General features: G+C 29.4%; 1 protein-coding gene across 1 annotated transcript in view; it reads left to right on the top strand.

Annotated features, from left to right (window-relative positions):
- The first annotated feature begins 6,435 nt into the window (after positions 1-6,435).
- Positions 6,436-23,039, top strand: part of DNAlig3 (DNA ligase 3) — a 266,939-nt gene continuing 250,335 nt past the window's right edge. Inside the window, exon 1 of the mRNA XM_075380964.1 lies at positions 6,436-6,724. The gene's annotated coding sequence lies outside the window, so the exon portion shown is untranslated. The remainder of the gene's footprint in view (positions 6,725-23,039) is intronic.

The following is a 23,039-nucleotide window of genomic DNA, read 5'->3' as shown; positions in this document are numbered from 1 at the left end:
AAGAGAAGACCTAAAATCAATTTGACTGATTTTAATGTTATTTGCAGGTGTGTATATTTTCCATGAATTTACTACGAGGGTTATTTTTTTTCAAGGTCCGGATCGGTCACAAAATTAAAACCACAGTGAAAATAAAAATTTTTTTATTTATAACAAGTACTTACATAGTTACATTAAAAGTACTTACATTTGTTGTAGCGTGGTACCAACTTTCCAATACCCTCGTCATAGAACGGAGCCGCTTTGTTTTCAGCCATGTTTCTACGCTGGTCTACAGCTCGATTTCTGTGTCAAAATGTTGTCCTCCTTGCCAGCGTTTCATGTGAGCAAAGAGGTGAAAATCGGATGGAGCCAAGTCCGAACTGTATGGTGGGTGATCAAACACTTCCCAACAAAAACGCTGCAGGAGCTTCTTTGTTACAGCTGCAGTGTGCGGCTGAGCATTATCATGGAGAAAGACAATGCCTGATGACAACATTCCTCTTTGCTTATTCTGAATTGCCCTTCGTAGACATTGAAGAGTCACGCAGTATGAGGCTACAGTGATGGTCGTGCCATGTTCCATGAATTCCACCAAGAGAACTCCATTCCAGTCCCAGAACACAGTAGCCATACACTTTCTGTTCGAGAAGGTTCGCTTGAACTTCTTTGGTTTACTGGGAGAATGAGAATGCATCCACTGTTTGGATTGTTCTTTTGTTTCTTCAGTTTCGAAATGGTCTTGTCCCCTGTGACAATTATGAGAAACGTTAGGGAAGCGTCCATTCTCATTGTTTTGTGATGGTTGGACAGCATCTTGGGAACCCATCTCGCACACAGTTTGCGGTACTGAAGTCTCTCACTCACAATAATACAGAGAGCTGACCTTGAAATTTCAGGAAACTAATCACTCGATACAGAAATTGTGAACCGACGATTTTCTCGAATCGCCTCATCCACTCGCTCAATGAGATCATCGGTTGATACTCGCTTCCTTCCCTGATCGCCTGCATCATGAACATCTGTACATCCTGCTTTAAAGTTCCTGCACCATTGTCGCACTTTGCTATCACTCATTGAAGTTTCACTGTACACATTACTTATTCGTCAATGAATTTCAGCTGAATAACACCCCTCAGCCTGAAGAAATCGAATTACCGCATGCACTTCACACTTGGCAGGAGATGCTATTGTTGTAGACATGTTGTTTACGTGCTAACTGCGTGTTCAGAACTAAACGAAGTGACATGGCATGATTGAAGGCCATACTAGACATGCTGTGCAACACATATGTGCAAAGGTTCATCTGATTTTTGTGTGTTTTTATTTCACGACCGATCGTACCTTGAAAAAAAAATAACCCTCGTATAATAAAAAAGATAGCATTTATAAACATTGGCCACCATCATTTTTTCCCACATAATCAGATTCTATAATTTCCATTACCATTGTCATAAGAATAAACGCCATCCATACTTTTCGTATATTCAGCTATTATTAAAGGCTGAGCAACCAGTCTTTTCTTCTTGGTTGTATCTTTTTGTATAGATATATGCCGTTGTGGTGCTAATATAAAAAATCTAGATTTTTCTTTGTTTGCACCTCTGTGTGGAATAATTGGTACAAATACTCATCTGAACTATACAATCACCAAAAGCTTAAATCCAAATCTAATTGGTTTTCTGTTGATAAACATTTATGTTGAATGCCTCCCAAAGTATCGCACCATTTTTTCATCAATAGATAAATTATGAGAAAAATCATGAAATTGTAAATTCTGTTTATTGATAAACTGGATGTTTTATAAAAAAAAAAAGTATAAAAACAGTAAAATGATAGACAAAACCAAAATTTAACAATTGAAGAATAACGCATTGCACGCTGTGCATGTCATAAGCCATCATTCCATAAGCCTCAAAGGTGTATAATTGCACTATTATTTTTTATTTTTTTTTGTCTTCAGTCATTTGACTGGTTTGATGCAGCTCTCCAAGATTCCCTATCTAGTGTTAGTCGTTTCATTTCAGTATACCCTCTACATCCTACATCCCTAACAATTTGTTTTACATATTCCAAACGTGGCCTGCCTATTATTTTTAACAACCGGTATTCATTATAAACTTTCATGAACTGATGAATAAAAGCGACACTTAAATAAGCCAATAAAATAGAAGTATTATTTTTAACAAGCATATCGTGGTCATTATACCTTATATGGAAGGGGTTATTACACAATCTTGTAAAATACAGTTAGTTGATATGTAAATAAACTTGCTAATTAAAAACCTAGAACCATATAATTATTTGTGTGTGATTACCAACACCTAAAAAAATAAAGGCAAATTGTATAAGGTGCAAAAAATTTTATAGAAATTAAAAAGAAAAAGTGTTTATGAAAAGGTTCATTTATGTGCCATTGGCAGTTAATCGGTTAACTTATTTTATAATGGAGTGGTATACAAAACTAACTGTGAATATCTACTTACTGATGACAGAGTAAAACTAAACTAATAATTTTATAAATAAATAACTAATAATTAAATATAAACTAATATTTTTATACAACAAACTAATTGTTTTTTTTTTAAATTACCAAATTTTTTTGGTAATTTAATATATGTTTTTGCCTTTGAGACAGATGACTGTGATTTGGCAGAGTTATTCCTACTTGATTCCAATATATACTAGAAAATTTGTAGTTTATGAAAAAAATTCATGATGCCCGTGGTTTGAATTTGAAACCTACAAGTAAAATAAAGTTGCTACTACTCTACTTTTATTTTTTTGCATGTTTTTGGTTGGTGAAAACGCTTCGCATTATCATTGCCCAGAATAACATTTTATAAAAGAAAATAAATAGTAAAAACAACTGTCTTAAAAACTAAAAAATTAAACAAAATCTTACAACTAATTTCACAGCTAAAAATTTATTTTTAAAAAACACTTAAAACTAATATCACAGCCGTAAAAATAAAATTAAAAATAAGCTTAACCTGTAACTGGTATGGTGGGGTCTTTTTGACCCCATACAAATATATTTCATATTTTCTTTTAGGTTAGTAAGCCAGGAAGCTGACTCTCCAGGTATTCTCCTAGTTTGGTACCCTGTGTCAGATGGTTGCCAATCAGATACACAGCGTTCTTGCTACCAGATTAGAGACCTCTGGGGTCGTTTTAGACTCCGCCATGCTAATTATGTTACCTTTTTTCTGAAGTTACTATTATTGCTTCAAGTGTTACTTCTTACTGATTTGTGAATTAATTGTCAAGTGAATATGAATACAGACAATTTAAGAAGTGAATTAAGTGAAATTGACGGACTATTAGATGAACGTTTATCCGATATTGATTTTATGTCTCTCTGATGGACTGAAAAATATGGGTTTTACTTATGTTGGCACCATGAAAACCAAACTAGAAATGTTACTGCTGTTACCAAAGTTTTCATGTCAGATTTCAGCCTATTAATTGATATTTTGTTTATTTTTTTTAATAGCAGTCAAAGAATATGTTTAAAATTTATAAATATTATAAATTATTTGTATTTATAAATTAAGTTGGTAATAATTTTAGTTTTTTAAGAAAAGTTGTTTTACTTAGGGTCTACAAAAAATTTTTAGTTTTAATTTGTTCTAAAAAATGTTAATTGAAATAAATCAATAATACTCTGACTTGTAAGATCTTAAAATAATTGTAAATAATATATAAATAAATAAAAAAATATTAGTAAACTGCTTTTGTGGGGGAAGGTAAAGCTTGGGGTCAAAAAGACCCCACCATACCAGATATGTGATATTTTTCCCTATGCAGATAAGGGTTAAAACTAAAAACGTAAAATTTAACTAAAAATAAAGAGTTTAAAAAAGTTCAAGAGGGGTGTATTGGACCCCAAACTTGAATAACGGGAAGACTAAAAAAGTTAAAATAAAAAACTAAACCTAGGTTAAAAACTAAAACTTACAACTGATAACACAAATAAAATATCACTAAAAAACATATAATATATCATATAGTATATCACAGTGGGAAACTTAATGTAAAATCTAATTAAAAGGAAATAAATAAAAAAATATATAAAATTAGAATAAAACTCAATAAATTTAACAAAGACCGAGAGGGGTTTAAAAGGTCCCATCTTGAATATAGAATAAAATAAAAAAAAACAGAAACATTAAAATAATTCTTTAGCACTAGAATAAGAAATATATACCACAATTTTAAATTTTGTGTAAAATATTAACACTTCGTAAAAATAGCAACACCTGGTCTAAAATTTCCTAATTATTTCCCAAGATTTGGCAAATGTTTTTATGTAATTTAAATTAACAATGCAAAGCTGCATAACGTATGCAATTCACTCTACTGTAAGTGTCTGGTACTTCAGCTAAACTCGGCTGTACCATATAAAATTTTGTAATAATGATTTGTTTTAAATTTATAATATCCAAATGTTCTTTATTTTGTGGATGACAATTGAATGTTATGAAAGAAAGATTTAAAGATAATTTTGTTAAAGATGTTATTACCACTTCAAATTATTTTCATATTGAGAAAATAACTTAATTCTATGCCCAGTAACATTTTCTAATGAATTTTTTTGCTGCTCGCATTTATTCATCTTAATTAAAAAAACAACCAAAAATAATGAATAATGGCAATTTAAAAAAAAAATTGCCTTTTTTGAAGGTAACAGGTACTTATTAATTTGGCCAAGGACAATTTTGAAAAAAAGTGGTGTTGTATCGCAGTATTTTAAATAATGATTCTTAAAAGGAGTAGGGGAAGGTTTTCAATAGTAAATATAAAATTTCAATTATAATAATTAACAAAATAAAATTAATAATAAATATAAATATAAAATAAAAACAATGTTGTTGTCTTAAGCTGGAAAGATAAGAGATAATTTAGTGCTTTCAATGAAGCATACTGACCAAATGATGAGTCATAAAAGTAAAAATTATGAAGTTCTGAAGCCTCGAACTATTGTAGATTATAATAAAGGTAAGTCATTCATTGACTTAACTGATCAGATGATTGATTTTACAGTAGTCCTTTAAGGAAAAGTATTATGATTTGCTACTCACCAGAGCTGTCATTAAGCATTTATAAAATGACAACTGGAAAACTATTACCGAGTTCAACAGCTAGTTGAAACAATAATTTATAAAAATGAGATGCAAATGTAAACTATTGTTTCCAAAGACCACTCAATAATTAAAACTCCAAAACCAGCTTGGTGTAAACTACGCTACAAAAAATATGCACAAAAAAACCAACCAAGTCGAAACAAATTGCAGTGGCTGTGAAGTCAATGTGTGTTTTGGAAGGTTTGTGCTTTTTGGAAAAACATATTTCCAAACTTAAGTAAAAAAGCCAACATTATCTTTTATAATTTAAAGTGTTTTTAGTATTAGGACCATTTTTCTTGTGTTTTTTTTGTGTAATAGTTTGGGTTAAGTATCGATAAATAAGTGACAATTATTAGTGAGGTAGTGAAGTTGCTAACAGTTACTTATTTACATAGTGAGTATTCATTATTATCAGATTCCTGTTTACATAAGAAAAGCAGCTTTAAATATGGATACTTAAATATGGATATTTTAAATATGGATACTCTCCTATGATGTACTTTAAAACATTTTTTGTTATTGTTTTTAGTATACTATTTTCATAATGACATGTTTTGTAAGAAATACATGTCGCAACCTATGATATATCCTCCATTGCTATAAAATATTAATTTCTCTCACTTTTATCTGGATAAAATTTATTTCTTAAGTACAAATTTCATTCTGTAGATTATATGTTACATAAAATTACATTAATTGGTGAATTTAAATAAAAAAATATATATAGGTAGGAAAAATGACGGTCAGGCTAAAATTCACATTAGGAGTTCATAGTTCTCTTTTTCTGTTTAGTCTCCAGAACCACTGTAAGGTGGTTCACCTTACGGATCCTTCAGAGGATATGAATGAATATAAATGAGGTATAGTCTTGTACAGTCTCAGGTCGACCATTCCTGAAGTATGTCGTTAATTGAAACCCAACCACCAAAAATGTACGATTTAGTATCCAAATCCGTATAAAAATAAATGCCTTTGCTAAAATTTCAACCTTCGAAATCGACTGATTCGCGATGATTCACCATTAGACCAACCCGACGCTACAAATAATTCACCTCATCCTCTGAAGCAATACTTAACTGGATCCGGAGGTTAAAAAAAAAAGAAAGGAAAAAATAGACTAACCTGATGGGTTAGTTTAGCATAGTGAGAGATAAATTATCTCTCATGGCAGTGAACTAATTTAATTTATATTAAATTATTTAAATAAATCTAAAAAAAATCTATTTGATATATTTTATTTTTGTCATTACTTCGTATTTTAAATTTTATTTCGTTAAAGTTATTAATTCACAAAATTGTGGGTAGAGCGCTGTAGGTATTTGGTTAGAGCCATTTGAATTTTACGTGCGTTTTTAGGTTTAGGTTATAATAGAGATTGTTTACACGTTTTTCTTAATATTTTTCGTTTAATATGTGTCTTTATGTATTGAAGCATTCATTTTTAGATTATATATATGTGCTTAAATTTATAATATTGCCTGAAAAATAGTTTCCATTAATTATATATTGTTTTATTTGTGCATGTGTTTGTAAAAACTGTTATTTATTTTCATTAAATAACGTTCGCATGAATCGATTTAATCACCTGTTTTATTGAAAAAAAAAGATTGTAAAACGTGAGTAATCTTTTCATTGCTATTTATTTTTTTAATTTATGTGTACTATATTTTTGAATTACACTTGTAGGTTATCTTTTTAAGTTATTCATTAACTATTTTTAGTTTAATCGTTAATTTAATCATTGTCATCGCAAAAAGTTATACATAATACCTTGAGTACTTGTAGTTGATTTTTAAGATGTTGTAGTTTTGAATATACGTAACTTGTTTGTTAGTGGGTTATTAAATGGATAGCAATCTTGTTCATAATATATTTCTTAATTAAAGATATTACATGTGTAAGTCTAATAAAAATTATATCTGTGTTTATATCGGTTTATATCTGTGTTTGAACTTAAAACCACTGTGTGAGATTGTGTATCTTTTCTTCCGTGTTGTTATTTTATAAAAGATTTACATAATAATTTGTTTTTCTGTATATCATTTTAAAATAATCTCTAGGTTGGAACTTAATTCTGTTTGGTAGTTATATTCTCAAAAGTTATTTAATCAGTCCACACATTTTTACACAAGTCCAATTTTTACATCAGTCCAGTGGACTGATGTAAAAATTGGACTTGTGTAAAAATACACAATAAATGTTTTGTTGTGTATTTTTAGTATGCATCCTTTTTTTTAGTGAATAATAAACAATTAAAATTGTAATGTATAGCTAACAAGCCTAATTCTTTATCGTTTAAACAAAAATTATTTAACTAGTTTTCTAATTTATCTTTAAAAAAATCTTTATTTCAGACATCATCAATATTCTTACATTTTAGAACTCTGTATACTTTTTTGTGTTTGTAATATTAATGTTCTGTTGCTAATAAAACTTTATACTTCATTCTTTTACAGAATAGTCAGTTTTACATGAGAATCGATAATGTATTGATTCATGTAAAGGAGGATCACATACCTTTGTATTTTACATTTATAATTTGTACTAGTACAGTTTGTGTAACTACTTATAAAAAACAGTGCACTCTTTTTATCAAGCTGTTTACAAGAAACTATTCTCTTTTTCTCATTACTGCATGTATAGTTCATGCAACTCATATGCATTATCTATTGTAATTAATTTTCAAACTTGTAGTAAGTTAGCTACTGTTGAGGTAAAAAAAAGATTTTTTCCAATTTTTTTTTAGGGTATACAATTTGTACTTTATAGTTAAACAATAATATAGTATTAATCTAGGAATACTACACTGAAATAAAACTATTAATAAAATGTTTCTTTTAATGAATTATATGAAAAAAGCAAAATTAATTCAATTATTACTGTTGCTGTTTGGTTCCTGTAAATGTTAGAAATTGTTCTTCTATCCCTGTATTTGAACTCTATTTTTTTTAAAATGCTGAACATTTTATTCCAGTCTACGGTATCGAATGCCTTTTCTAGGTCTATAAATGCCAACTATGTTGGTTTGTTTTTCTCTAATAATCTTCCTTCTACTATTAATCTGAGGCCTAAAATTACTTCCCTTGTCCCTATACTTTTCCTGAAACCAAATTGGTCTTCTCCTAACACTTCTTCCACTCTCCTCTCAATTCTTCTGCATAGAATTCTAGTTAAGATTTTTGATGCATGACTAGTTAAACTAATTGTTCTGTATTCTTCACATTTATCTGCTACTGCTTTCTTTGGTATCATGACTATAACACTTTTTTTTAAGTCTGATTGAACCTCTCGTTTTTCATAAATATTACGCACCAGTTTGTATAATCTATCAATCGCTTAGGATAAATAAATATATTTAATTTTATACATATATATATATATATATTGGTTTATATGGTTCATACTTATGGGTACAGATAATGATCTGACCATCGTAATGAAATTTATGAGGAAGAACTTTAATAACTAGTCTACAAGACAACAGTTCGACTAGAAAAATTATGTAATGAGGTTTACATCTAGAAAATTTTAATAAACATCAAAGTGTGGCAGTTGAAAAATTATTGTTTTGGGGGAATAATATTTTCAGTTAAAATTGATGAAAATATTAGTTTTCTCTCTGAAAACATCAATATGTTGGCTGTTTCCCATTTCAACAATGAGTTTTTGGGTGCTATAACTACAATAATAGAAAGAGAACTGTAAAATTGTCCTATAATTGTGCTAAAAATGGATATTTAATAATATTTACCAGTTATTAAGCAGTGAATGTAATTATACTTCATAATAATTTCTTTTGAATGATGTGTGTGAATTTGGAACATATTTATATTAAGTTATGTATTATCAATTTTAATTATTATCTGTAAGATGCAGATAAACATGGTAAGAACACTTACGTACTGGAGTCTTTAAAAGTATTACTTCATCTTTCTTCAGCAGCACTGTATTTTTCATTAGTAATTTAAAAGTGCTACCAGGTTGGTCTAGTAGGATTTTATCTAGTCTGATTTTGAAGTCGAGAGCTCTAAGGTTCTAATCCAAGTAAAGACATTTTTATACGTATTTGAATACTAGATTGTGGATACCGATGTTCTTCGTTGGTTGGGTTTCAATTAATCACACATCTCAGGAATGTTTGACCTGAGACTGAACAAAACTATACTTCATTTACATTCACACATATCGTCCACGTTCATTCTTTGAAGTAATACCTTATGATGGTGGCTCTGGGGAGACTAAGAGAAAAATAAAGTTATTTAATAGTGAAATTAAGATTGAAATAAAAATCGAATAAATTTCTTTGGAATAGCATTAATGTTAATAGTGAAGATAATGTAGATAAATAATTTTATGCCAAGTAAAGTGTTATAAAATCTATTTGTACATTCGTAAGATTAAAATATTTTTACGCAAAGTAATATAATATTTCTTTTTAATTATCTATACTCGGGTGATTCACGAATAGTTTAATAAACTTTCGAATATGTTATACTGGTGAAAACAAAAAAGAAAGTTTTTATAAACATAGGTTTAGAAACGCCTCATTACCGAGTGTCATCTAGTGAAAGATTTTGCCATGATTTCTGCACTTTTGAAGAGATTGTAATTCTTGAAACATAAATTAAAGGGTAAATTTAGTGGTTTTATATGAAACTGGCCTGAAAAATTGAAAATTTTATATTCTCAGAACGGTATATTTAGTAGTTTTTGATAAATCTTGGTTAACGACAAAAGAATGTGGTTATTGCCAAGAACAACTAACTACTGCTGAATGTTGTTAAGTAGTATATGAAGAAAACAGTTATGAGGCAGTGGTATGTAAGCAGTGAAATACCAAAGCAAAGGTTCTCTGAACTAGAATTCTTGTAATATTGAACATTTTATTTCATTTAATACATAGTTAAAATTTATAACTTAGAAATTCTTATATTTTAGATTTTTTAAACTTTTTAAAACTTTTTTTAAAACTTTTATGTGTTTATTATCCATTTAACAAAGTTATTTTACGCCAAAAGTATGTTTTTTGAACACAATCTTTTGTCTTTTACCTCAGATTTCTTGAAAACTACTAAAAACTGAAATTATTAAAAAGTAGAAAATTACCAAAAATTCTGGGACTTATTTTTTTTAAATTTTTCATTCAGATTTCATTTAAAATACAAAATCTATGCTTAGTTTAAGGTCACAAGAATTACATTCTGGATTAATTTTATCAAAAGCGCAGAAATCAGGGTGAAATATTTTGCTATCTGATACTTGAGAACAAAGTGTTTCAAATTTTTGTTTATATGAACTTTTTTTTATTTTTACCAGTAGAATATGTCATGAAAGTTTGTTACATGGTTTGTAAATTGCTTTATTGATGTATTTTATGTTATATAATCTGTGTATTATATAACAGTGTATGAACTAAAGAATTCTATTTTGGGTATTCTTAAGCCAAAAGTAATAAATAATTAAACATAGCCGTAGAAATGCTTTTTCTCCAACTTAGGGCTGTCTATATGATTTATCCCTGATTTTTGCTTCATAAATAACAAAAATGTAGTACTACAATTTTTTGGACAGTAATTATGATAATTTGTTAATAATTTGACCTGAAAATTATAAAAAAGATGTTTCCTAAAACTCTTGGCTCTAATATTTTTTTGAGAAAAGTGTTGTAAAAAAAAAAGATTCAAGTCAAAAACATAATTTTTTAGGTTTGGCGTAATATAAATCTATTAAGTTGCCAATTAGAAAACATTATAACAAATTTTGTAGTCATTTGGCATAACTAAGAAGTTTAATGTAAATAAAGTGAATAAAATACAAATGTTAGTTTCAGAGATTTGTCGAATTAAAAACAAAACATGGCAAAAACTTTTTACTATTTTAAGAAATAATCAAACAAAAAATTGTAATATATAAAGAAATAAAAATTTAATCGATATACCTTAAAGGTACTGTTAAAATAAGATAAATTAAACTTTAACATTAGCTTCTTACAAATATTAAAAAATTCCACACTAAAATAATAAAGTATTCTCTCTCTCTCTCTCTCTCTCTCTCTCTCTCTCTCTCTCTCTCTCTCTCTCTCTCTCTCTCTCTCTCTCTCTCTATATATATATATATATATATATATATATATATATATATATATGTGTGTGTTTAGTATGATATATAGGGTATGACAAAGTCTTTCCATGATTACAAAAACTTATTTCAAAGAAACTAATGCAGTTACAGATGTGCGATTTGTGGTAAAAGAAAGAAAAAAAAAATTATCAATTTTTTTTGTCAATTAACTTCAAAATGCGTGCCTTATGTTGTTTATATTATGTCCAACCAATAATCAATTTCACACCATGTGTTGTTCAATAGCTCTTCAACAGATTCAGTTATTATCAGTCTCAATGTGTCCAGATCAGGTACGGGTGTTGCATAGACTCTGTCCTTAACATAACCCCAGAGGAAAAAGTCTGAGGGAGTTATGTCTGGTGATCGTGGTCGCCAGTGAGCGAGACTACGATCGCCAGACATAACATAATGGATCGTGCCCAATCCATCTGCCATGAAACGATTCATTCAGAAAATCTCTTAACTAGTAATTCCCAGTATGGTGGTGCGCCATCCTGCTGGTAAACCACCTTAGGTTACAAGTCATTTAGTTGAGATATAGCAAAGTGTTGCAGCATATCTAGATAATTATTAGCTGTTATTGATTGCTCAGTGAAAAAGAAGGGACCGATGATTCTGTTGTGCATTAAACTGCAGCACACATTCACTTTAGGGGAATTCTAATTTTTTCCCTGGTAAAGTATGGATTTTCTGAAGCCCATATTCCCACATTATGCCTGTTTACTTACCTACCGTAAGGTGTAGAAAGTAGCCTCATTTGAAAAACACACGCTGCAGGTACTGATTGTCATCAGTTCATAAATCGTAAAATCTCAGTTGCAAGGGCAGCATGATAAGGGCCATTGTGTTTGTGTGTGTGTGTGTGTGCACACATGTTTATATAGTTAATATGGTAAATTAAAAAAAACATAGACCAGTTAAATAAATCCATCAACTATTGTAATAATTTGTTGTCAGAAAAAGAAAATTTAACTGTAATTGATTTTTATAATTTACTTGCTCGAGTGTTGTGCAATCATTTAAGGTATGCTGATTGAAATTTATTGACTGTTTGTAAAGAGATTTATTTCTAATAACAGTATAGTGTGGGCATCATATATTTATGAATGTTATTATTATTATTATTATTATTATGTTTTTATGTGTGTATGTATATATATATATATATATATAATTTTATTACTATTTGTGTAATTATAAAGATTATAATAACAATATTGAACTTTAAACTTTGATTCAGTAATATAACTTTATAATCAGTCTATCGTGAACAACTTTACTTGAGAAACTTGTTAGTTTCACGGAAACCATATAAAATATATGTTGATAAAGTTGAAGTCATTTATATTGTGTATTTGTTACTTAATTAGTTGATTACTCGAAAGAGTAATTGTGCGTGTTTAGTTAAATTGATTAACCTTTATTAGTTTGTTTATATACGTTGAGTTTATTTGATTGATGTTTATAAATCGTTTAAGAATTGTTGTTTATGATGTACGTAAAATTGTTTCTGTTAGTGGTTTACACACACACATGTGCACGTACACGCATACATATACACATACACACATGCATTGTATGCATAAATATATATTTTTTTCTTTTTCTAAATATATATTTTTGTAAATGTTTTAGGAAATAATTTTTCTGAGTTTTAAATGTTTGTGCCAAAGCAAGGTTTGTATGTTATTTTCGGTGGAGATAAATCTGTGTTGAAGTCACCTAATAGTGGTTGTATGACCCTTTTTTGATTTTGTATATTCATTCATTCTTTCATATCTCCTGAGTTCAAAACCTATTTAAAAAAGTTTTTTAAATTGTTTCTGTGTGTTAGGTTAAATTTTACAATGTTGTTCACATCAATTTTTGCATCTTTTGGCATTTGTAGTTTTTCCAATACCTCAGAAACTAATTTACTTAGAAATTTGAAACAAAAACCATTATATTTTACATAAAAATTACTACATATTATATTATGTACATCATTTTCCTCTCTTTTTTATTTATGCCTAAAATCAGTTCTGAATCAGAGGAGTTAGAATACAAAAATTTAAATTTTTGTACAAGTATTTCACTTTGAAGGGAAGGGATTTCAATTCTAATATTTATACCCTTTATTAACATAGTTTTATAGAGCCTATTCATGAATTTTAAGTTTGATGCCTTTTCACTTTTTTTTTTTGTAAAAGATCAAATAATGTGCACGGTTTTTTAAAATTTACAGTTTTTGACTCCTTATATCTCATGGAAAAGGTAATAAAATTTTAGAAATTGTTTGGGTTAAATATCGATAGAAGTGGAACAACCAGTAATCACAACATTGATATTCAACTGATAAGCAAGATATATATATATATATATATAGTTAGAAATTATAAAATCGGCAAGTACATTTCTTCATTTAAGAATCAGATCTTTTAGTTACAAACAATTAAAATTACAAGAATTATTTTTTTGTTTAGCCATAGAGTAAAATTAATTTCATAAAAGTTCTCAAATGTTAAAAAATAATTTAGGTGCAAATTAACTGATAAAATGTTTGAAATATTATTATATGTCGATGAAAATGTTTACATAAACTTTGTTTATTTATTTTTGAATTTTATTTTAACACATTTGGTTTTTACTTAGATGTATTATATTTAATTAGTTTTATTTGTCATAAACATAGAATGTTTTCATCTGAACAGTTTTACTACGATTTTTGCGGTACTATGAATTGACTGATTGCATGAAAACTCTATATATTTATTTTTTATTAGAATATAGAACTTTTTTTCTTGTAGAATAAGATTTGTCAGTTATTGAAATGTCTCTATCCTGATATTTAGAACTTTTTTTTATGAAGACATATTGTTAAAATGATTGGGCTAGACTGAATATTGTACATTAATGTAAGGTGATATATCGTAATAAATAATTTAAAAAGAAATAAAATTATTTGATATATGGTTTTTCTTTAATTTCCTTTTCTTTACTTATTACTTTTTCTTTATTTCTAGATCCGCAGTTACTTTAATTCTTGTTTATTTATAATTGAACATTTATTATGATATAATAATGACTAATTTTGTTTAATTTTATTATAATACTAGTCGGCCTGTCTTGGACACCTGTAGCTTAGGTCGCTATTCCCATCTACCCAGATGACTCCACCCCACAGACCCCTTCACTGTATGTTATCCTCATGATTGTGAGAATGATATTGATAAATAATAATTATAGTATTCAAACTTTATAGAAAACTGAAAAAGAAACTAAATTACAAAAGATAGAATAATAATATTTTTTTCCTGTTTAGCCTCTGGGAATCACCGTTAAGTATTACTTCAGAAGATGAATGAGGATGATATGTATAAGTGTAAGTGAAGTGTAGTCTTGTACGGTCTCAGGTCGATCATTTCTGAGATTTGTGGTTAATTGAAACCCAACTACCAAAGAACACCGGTATCCACGATCTACTATTTAAAAACGTATAAAGGTCTTTACTAGTATCTGAACGTTGGAACTCTTGACTTCGAAATCAGCTGATTTCGAAGTCAATCATAGTCGATCATTTCTGAGATTTGTGGTTAATTGAAACCCAACTACCAAAGAACACCGGTATCCACGATCTACTATTTAAAAACGTATAAAGGTCTTTACTAGTATCTGAACGTTGGAACTCTTGACTTCGAAATCAGCTGATTTGCGAAGATGTGTTCACCACTAGATCAACCTGGTGGGTAGAATAATAGTAACTATGGTAACTAAAGTATACACACCTATATACTTCTTCATTATGGTGGCAGAAATATAATATTGAAGTAAAAGGATTAATCTATTTTATCCTTAATGAACATCTTTAATTCACAACTTCACCTGCCTTGGGGGTGGAAAAATAATGAATATTTTTCATTTCTTAACCTTCAAGGGAGTTAGGGCCTCGGTGGATGGTTTAAAACTTTGCCTGGGATAACACAAATGTATACTGCAAATTTGAAAGTAATTGGTCTATTGATTCTCTCGTGATGTGATAACAAACAACAAACTTTATATATTCAATATATTATATACTCAATACTTTTCTACTCAAACAGTAGAAAAAAATTTAGTAATAAAGAATAAATGACAGGGTGACTTTCACGTATGAATAACTAGTTACTGACTTCTTAAACCTTTGTACGTTTTTTTTTTTTTTTGACTGATGAATTAATTCACCAGAAAAACTTACTTTTTTGGGGGGAGGTTTTCTAGATGAAAAACGCTTTCACGTTATCATTGGTTTCACTTGTTTTCTTTTATTCAGGAAGATAATTTGTTAAAAAATGGCAAAATATTGCATTTCTTATTAAAGGTTGTCTAAATTTTTATGATTTACTTTTTTTTTTGTCTTCAGTCGTTTGACTGGTTTGATGCAGCTCTCCAAGATTCCCTATCTAGTGATAGTCGTTTCATTTCGGTATACCCCCTACATCCTACATCCCTAACAATTTGTTTTATATATTCCAAACGTTGCCTGCCTACACAATTTTTTCCTTCTACCTCTCCCTCCAATATTAAAGCGACTATTCCAGAATGCCTTAATATGTGGCCTATAAGTCTATCTCTTCTTTTAGCTATATTTTTCCAAATGCTTCTTTCTTCATCTATTTGCTGCAAAACCTCCTCATTTGTCACTTTATCCACCCATCTGATTTTTAACATTCTCATATAGCACCACATTTCAAAAGCTTCTAATTTTTTCTTCTCAGGTACTCAGATCATCCAAGTTTCACTTCCATATAAAGCGATGCTCCAAACATATACTTTCAAAAATCTTTTCCTGACATTTAAATTCATTTTTGATGTAAACAAATTATATTTCTGACCGAAGGCTCGTTTCGCCTGTGCTATTCAGCATTTTATATCGCTCCTGCTTCCTCCATCTTTAGTAATTCTACTTCCCAAATAACAAAATTCTTCTACTTCCATAATCTTTACTTCTCCTATTTTCACATTCAGTGGTCCATATTTGTTATTTCTACTACATTTCATTACTTTCATTTTGTTCTTGTTTATTTTCATGCGGTAGTTCTTGTGTAGGACTTCATCCATGCCGTTCATTGTTTCTTCTAAATCCTTTTTACTCTCAGCTAGAATTAATCATCAGCAAATCGTAGCATCTTCAACTTTTCATCTTGTACTGTTACTCCGAATCTAAATTGTTCTTCAACATCATTAACTGCTAGTTCCATGTAAAGATTAAAAAGTAACAGGGGTAGGGAACATCCTTGTCGGACTCCCTTTCTTATTAAGGCTTCTTATGTTCTTCAGTTATTGCTGTTTTTGGTTCCTGTAAGTGTTAGCAATTGTTCTTCTATCTCTGTATTTGAACCCTAATTTTTTAAAAATTCTGAACATTTTATTCCAGGTACGTTATCGAATGCCTTTTCTAGGTCTGATTTACTTATGAATAAGTAATATTTACCCCCGCCACCATAATTGATTGATGAATTGGGACCATTCACCCTGTTAATGTTATTACTACATCTTATGCCACCTGTATTTGTTTGTATAGTGTTTATGGCTACTTGTGATCAATTTTACATTTTATAATGGATTTTAATGATATTCACATATTTTTAAATATTAAAAAAGAGTCAAGTGGCAAAACAACTGTAAGATAATAACATTAAAAAAAATATATTACCATTGGAGGTTCATATAAATTGGGAATGGTTAAGGCATTAAAAAGTTTCAATATACCGTTTAAAATTGCCAGTCTCTGTGGCTGAGTGGTAGCATCCCAGCCTTTCATCTGGAGGTTCCAGATTCAAATCCTGGTCAGCATGGCATTTTTCATCACTACAAATTTTCATTTTCATATTTCCACGTACAAGCTTCCTTGTAAGCTTTTCTATGCAACTTTTGATGCGGTATTCTCCAACCCGCATATTAATCGATACCAAGAACAGCCAAGATCTACTTCTTTGCCAGGCATCAGAGCTCAGCGCTTTTTCTCAGCTCTAAATATACAATTACTTCCAGTCCTTGCTGTTGTTACATGTTATTACTCCCCTTATCAGCCTTCTCTCATTAATTACTGCTTTAATCTTTGTCAGTATAATAAAAAAAATATAAATCCGGTTATTTGCAAAAAAAAAAAGTTATACTATTATAAATAGCGTGAATCCTGATGTTACATTTTCTATGCATGGCTCTAAAAACGTTAAATTCTGTTGGTTCTGCTTTTATGGTAAGCAACAGAACATACATGTTTAACCTCCACAGTATCTGCAGTATTTTCATTGAGGAGCTGTTTGCTATTAATAAGGCCTAAAGTATAATTAGCTTAACACTTTGACATATATTTGTTTGCTCGGATTCCATGAATACGTTACATGCGATTAATGATATGTACTCCAGAAATCCTGTTGTTTGTGAAATTCAGTGTGTTATTTCGCAAATGACTAGATATAATGCAAGTGAGCTTCTGCTGGATCCCCAGCTATACAGGAATTTCAGGAAATGAGTGCGCAGATAGTGTGGCAAAAGAGGCTTGTTTTTAGTCTACTTTTACCAATTATGTTGCTTCTAATGATCTTGTCTGTTTCCTGAAGAGGATAAGTTCACGATAACTGGCAAAATGAATGGGAAGCTACTATTAAAGATAAACTTCATCCAATTAAGCATTCTGTGTCACTGTGGAGCTTCTCATGTAGAAATAACCATCGAAAGAGGTTTATTAGTTAAACTGCTCGAGAGAGCTGTTTACGAGTAGAGAACACTAGGCTTACTCATGCATATCTGATGATCCAAACAGGTGCACCTCTTTGGGCTCACTGCGGCTGCCAACTAATAGTGCACCATGTCCTTGTGGATTGTATCTGTCATGCAGCATTACGTTACAGGTTTAACCTAGTTTAAAATGCGAACTGTTCTAGGGAATAATGAAACTATCTTATGTTTTACGATTTCTTAGGGCTGTCTGTTTATATTCAAGTATTTGAATTACTGTAGTGTGTTTCAACTATTCATGCCATTTGCTGTAAAGCAAATGGTAATCTTATTATTTTAATTTAGATGTATAATGTGATATATCTTCTTTTTTTTTTATTACAACAAATATATCATGTCCGAACGATGATAATGAGAAAGCGTTTTTCATCTAGAAAACCTCCCCCCAAAAAAGTAAGTTTTTCTGGTGAATTAATTCATTAGTCAAAATAATGCTACAAAGGTTTAAGAAGTCAGTACGTTCATATGTGAAAGTCACCCTGTCATTTATTCTTTATTACTAAATTGTTTTTTCTACTGTTTGAGTTTATAAGTATTTTATGATTTAACAAAAACAAAAAAAAATTATGTAGACTTGGCTTGAAGTTTTCTATTAAGAAAAAACAATATACATTTAATCTTGCCGTTAGATTTTGGATTTTTTTTTTTTTTTTTGTATTGAGGTAAGGTCTAAAAGTTGTGAGTAATGAAAAAATGGTATGAAGGAAAAAAAAGGTGAATTATATACATCAGCAGTTACCTTATTTGAAAAAAATTTTCATAATTGTTTATTTAACTCTGGCAACAACAGGTTAATTATTTTACCAATCTGTGTTTTTTTGTGGTGTGAGTGAAAAATGTCAATCCTAAATGGGAATAAAATCCAGAAATTTCTGGATAAAAGGCAGAAATATTACTACCTTGCCATCAAATCGTAATATCTTGTAGTAACAATTAATTGAAAAATTAATTTATTTACAGGTATTATAAATTTAACAAACAATAGTTTGTATAACAATACAGACTCAGTTTTCATCAACAATCAATAAATTAAACATATATTAATTTAATGAAATTTTGCAGGTCATTTCACTAACTGTTAATAAAACATAAAATCCCATCTGGCATGCTGGAAGGTGGAGTAGATTTCACCGGTGCTAAGTTGGGGATAAAAAAAAGATTTCTATCTTAAAGTTAAGAAAAACTTCAGTGCTTTATAGATACTACTTCTGACAAACACTTTCTTGTAATTTCATTGCGAAGTCGTAGCGCGTTTCTGCTTCTCCTTCAGAATTCCATGAAATTTACTCAATACGACAATGGTTGCATGTGAGAAAGGTTTTACATGCTTAGCATATGACAAGTCCCATCCTCTTTAAATTCCAGCAATATTTTGGTCATTCCTTGCCATAACAGTTGGTCATATCAAAAATTGTTTCAGACAAACGTTTTAGGTAATGTTTAGAGGAAAAACGACCACTTTAAATCGATTTTACACTGTGCCTATTAAGGGAGGTATGATTTTTTTTTGTTTTCGAAACCCCCTTTTGACCACCCCCTGGGCCAATGGTTGGTGATATCAAAAAACTTTACTTAGATAAGTTTTAGGACCTTATCCAAAGAATAGTAGGAACTTAAATGAATTTGATATTTTACTTAATAAGAAAGTTATAGCAATATTTTGTTTTTTCGAAAAAGCCGACCCATTTCCACTCCTATGATCCGATTTTGCTCATTATCGAACTTGACCAAGATTTTGGATTGTTATATTTTACATATCAATTTGAAAATGATTGGGGCAAAATTACGGCAGTTATTGTGTCCACAAGAAAGTAAAAAAAAAAATATATATATATATAGTTTTTTGAATTGACTGGTTTTGGGGTCTGAGGGATGTGAAACATGAAGATATCTTGAAATTTTCTACAAGTCGAATCATTTTATCCATTACAATAGGTAACTTTCTTATGAAATCTACCTTAAACACACTAATGAACATTTTAATATAAATTAAAAAATTATAAAATAAATTAACAATTAAATTTATGATCACATAGATTAAATAATTATTACTAATTTTGTTAAAATGAATTAAAAATTATTTCATATACTTCTTTTTTTATGTTCTTATATTAGCACGTTCACAAAGCTGTCCTTCTTCAGGACAGATGTTTTATAAAATTGTAGAATAATTAAAAACATACTTGAAATTGTAGGTACGTGTTTGTTATTATAAAGTAATTGAAATAAAATGATGCTGAAGTACTCGGTGAGATCATTTAAAAAACTATTAAATGAAACAAACAATATTTTTTTTTTTTTTAATTAAAAAAAACTATTTTATTCAGATGCAATATGTTAAAAATTTTTTTTAACAACGTTAGATGTATTGAAAACATTTATTTCTAAATAATGAATGACATTTAAATTTAAAAAAAGCCTTATTTAATGAATAGACAGTAACTGGCGTAAGTACTTCATTAATGTACTTGTAAATTTTTTTCTGGAGTTGTTTTGTTAATATAATGAGAGAGTTTATTATCTAACTTTACATTATATTATAGAGGACTCTTCTCAAATTATTTATTTTTGTAGTTGTTACTTTTTCTTTTTTTTTCTTTTTTTTTTTTAAAAGAATACTTATTTCACGTGTTGTAATGACCACAATCTAAAGCTATATGGAAAGCAAGACATTTTTTTCTAAATAAATATTGCAGAGCTTTGAATATACTCATAGATAGAGAAAATCATAACTATCTTGTTAACGTGTAATTAAATTTTTTATGGTTGACTACATCTCTAATGAAAGTTGATGTGCAACACTTTTTTGGACGATAAAGATTATGCAAGTGATTTGAACTAAACCAAAATCAATTCCAAGCATTCAGATTAAGCATTGGATAATTTCAATATTATTTCTCTGCTCCAGCAATTTTTAATTATTCTTAAACAAAATATGACTACTGAAACTAATCCTTTTAGAAGTTTATTTATCATAAGAGGGAATCTGTCCGTCATGATTCTAAGAAATATAACAAGTTTGTTCAACATACTTTTCCTATTCTATGTTAAGTTTTGTGTTACTAATCATTGATTTTGTTGTAAGGGTTGAAAAATTTCACAATCTTAGTTATTAATAAGTTTAATATTACTCTTGCTGGAAAAGTAGGAATGATTTGTCAGAATTAATAATATAATGGGTGGCTGATCCCATTCCTAGGTATGTAAATAAAAAGAAAAAAATATTTAGAAATAAGTATGTAGTAATGGTGGGTTTAAATTTGCTTGGCCAGTTTTATTATAGGAAACCCACCGGGTTGGTCCAGTGGTTAACGCGTCTTCCCAAATCAGCTGATTTGGAAGTCGAGAGTTACAGCGTTCAAGTCCTAGTAAAGCCAGTTATTTTTACACGGATTTGAATACTAAATCGTGGATACCGGTGTTCTTTGGTGGTTTGGTTTCAATTAACCACACATCTCAGGAATGGTCGAACTGAGAATGTACAAGACTACACTTCATTTACACTCATACATATCATCCTCTGAAGAATTATCTAAACGGTAGTTACCGGAGGCTAAACAGGAAAAAGAAAGAAGTTTTATTATAGGCAAGGTTGTAAATTATCCTGATTATTTACCTTTTTGATCATTACTGATCATTACCATCTACTATCACCTATCATTATATCATCTACTCCTGATCATTGCCATCACTTACCTTTTTTCTAACTCTTGATTTCTTCTTCATCAATTCTGTGAGTGAAAGTCTGATACTACTAAATTCTAATGCTAAAAATGCTAGGGCTTGAAATCCAGTGCACCTTTGTGTTAGATGACAGCATAAGCTGAAGTAAATTCTTGTGTTGGGTCAAGCCAGGTCTCGTAATCTCTTCTTCCAAATACCCAACCTGACTATTTTGTATTATCCTTTTTTTTTTTATGTCTTGTAGAACTTTTTAATTTTATCCAGTAGAAAGTAGAGTACGAGCAAATTGTTTTATAACTAAAATTAATCAAAGTTAACAACAGAAAATTATGTGTTGTTTTATAAATGTGGTAGAAATGTGATATCTACGTTTCTTAAATAGTTTTTATTAAAGTTAACAACAGAAAATCATGTGTTGTTTTATAAATGTGATACAACTACCTTTCTCAAATAGTTTTTTTTTGTTTTTTTAAAAAAATAATTTATCATCATGATATGCTATTAATGAAGTGAAACTTGGACAATCGTAGTATCTGAGAAGAAAAGATTAGAAGCTTTTGAAATGTGGTGCTATAGGAGAATGTTAAAAATCAGATGGGTGGATAAAGTGACAAATGAAGAGGTATTGCGGCAAATAGATGAAGAAAGAAGCATTTGGAAAAACATAGTTAAAAGAAGAGACAGACTTGTAGATCACATACTAAGGCATCCTGGAATAGTCGCTTTAATATTGGAAGGACAGGTAGAAGGAAAAAATTGTGTAGGCAGGCCACGTTTGGAATATGTAAAACAAATTGTTAGGGATGTAGGATGTAGAGGATATACTGAAATGAAACGACTAGCACTAGATAGGGAATCTTGGAGAGCTGCATCAAACCAGTCAAATGACTGAAGACAAAAAAAAAGATATGCTATTAATAACAATTTAAATTAAAATTTAAATAGATTGTTTCTGTTGCTGATTTATCTGAAAGGCTCAGTGGTAGTTAACAAAGAAAATATACCACTTGTATCTTAAAGCAGTTGTGAAAAATCAAATGTGTTTTAGGAGATGTTCTGTTTGATATGAATGTTAGGAGTTATTGTAAATGATGTTAGTGTAATGTGGTGTATTTTATGGTTCCGAGTTTTTCATTATAGTCTAGTACGTGTGTGTGTGTGTGTGTTTGTGAATTAGTTATACTTCTAATTATATTGAATTAAAAAAATGATATAAAAAAGTTATTTTATTTCTTTTTTTAAACATTCTGTAACGAAATGAATTCGTAGAGTTAATGAGTAATAAAATAAGAGAAACTTATTTCATTTTACTTCTCTTATGAAGCATGTTATCAAGCTTCAAGCCAGTAGGTAAAGATATTGCAA

Source organism: Lycorma delicatula, chromosome 13 (assembly GCF_047948215.1).
Source record: "Lycorma delicatula isolate Av1 chromosome 13, ASM4794821v1, whole genome shotgun sequence".
NCBI classification, from domain to species: Eukaryota; Metazoa; Arthropoda; class Insecta; order Hemiptera; family Fulgoridae; genus Lycorma; species Lycorma delicatula.
Note: the sequence above shows the minus strand (reverse complement) of the source record. Positions and strands in the feature narration are given on the sequence as shown.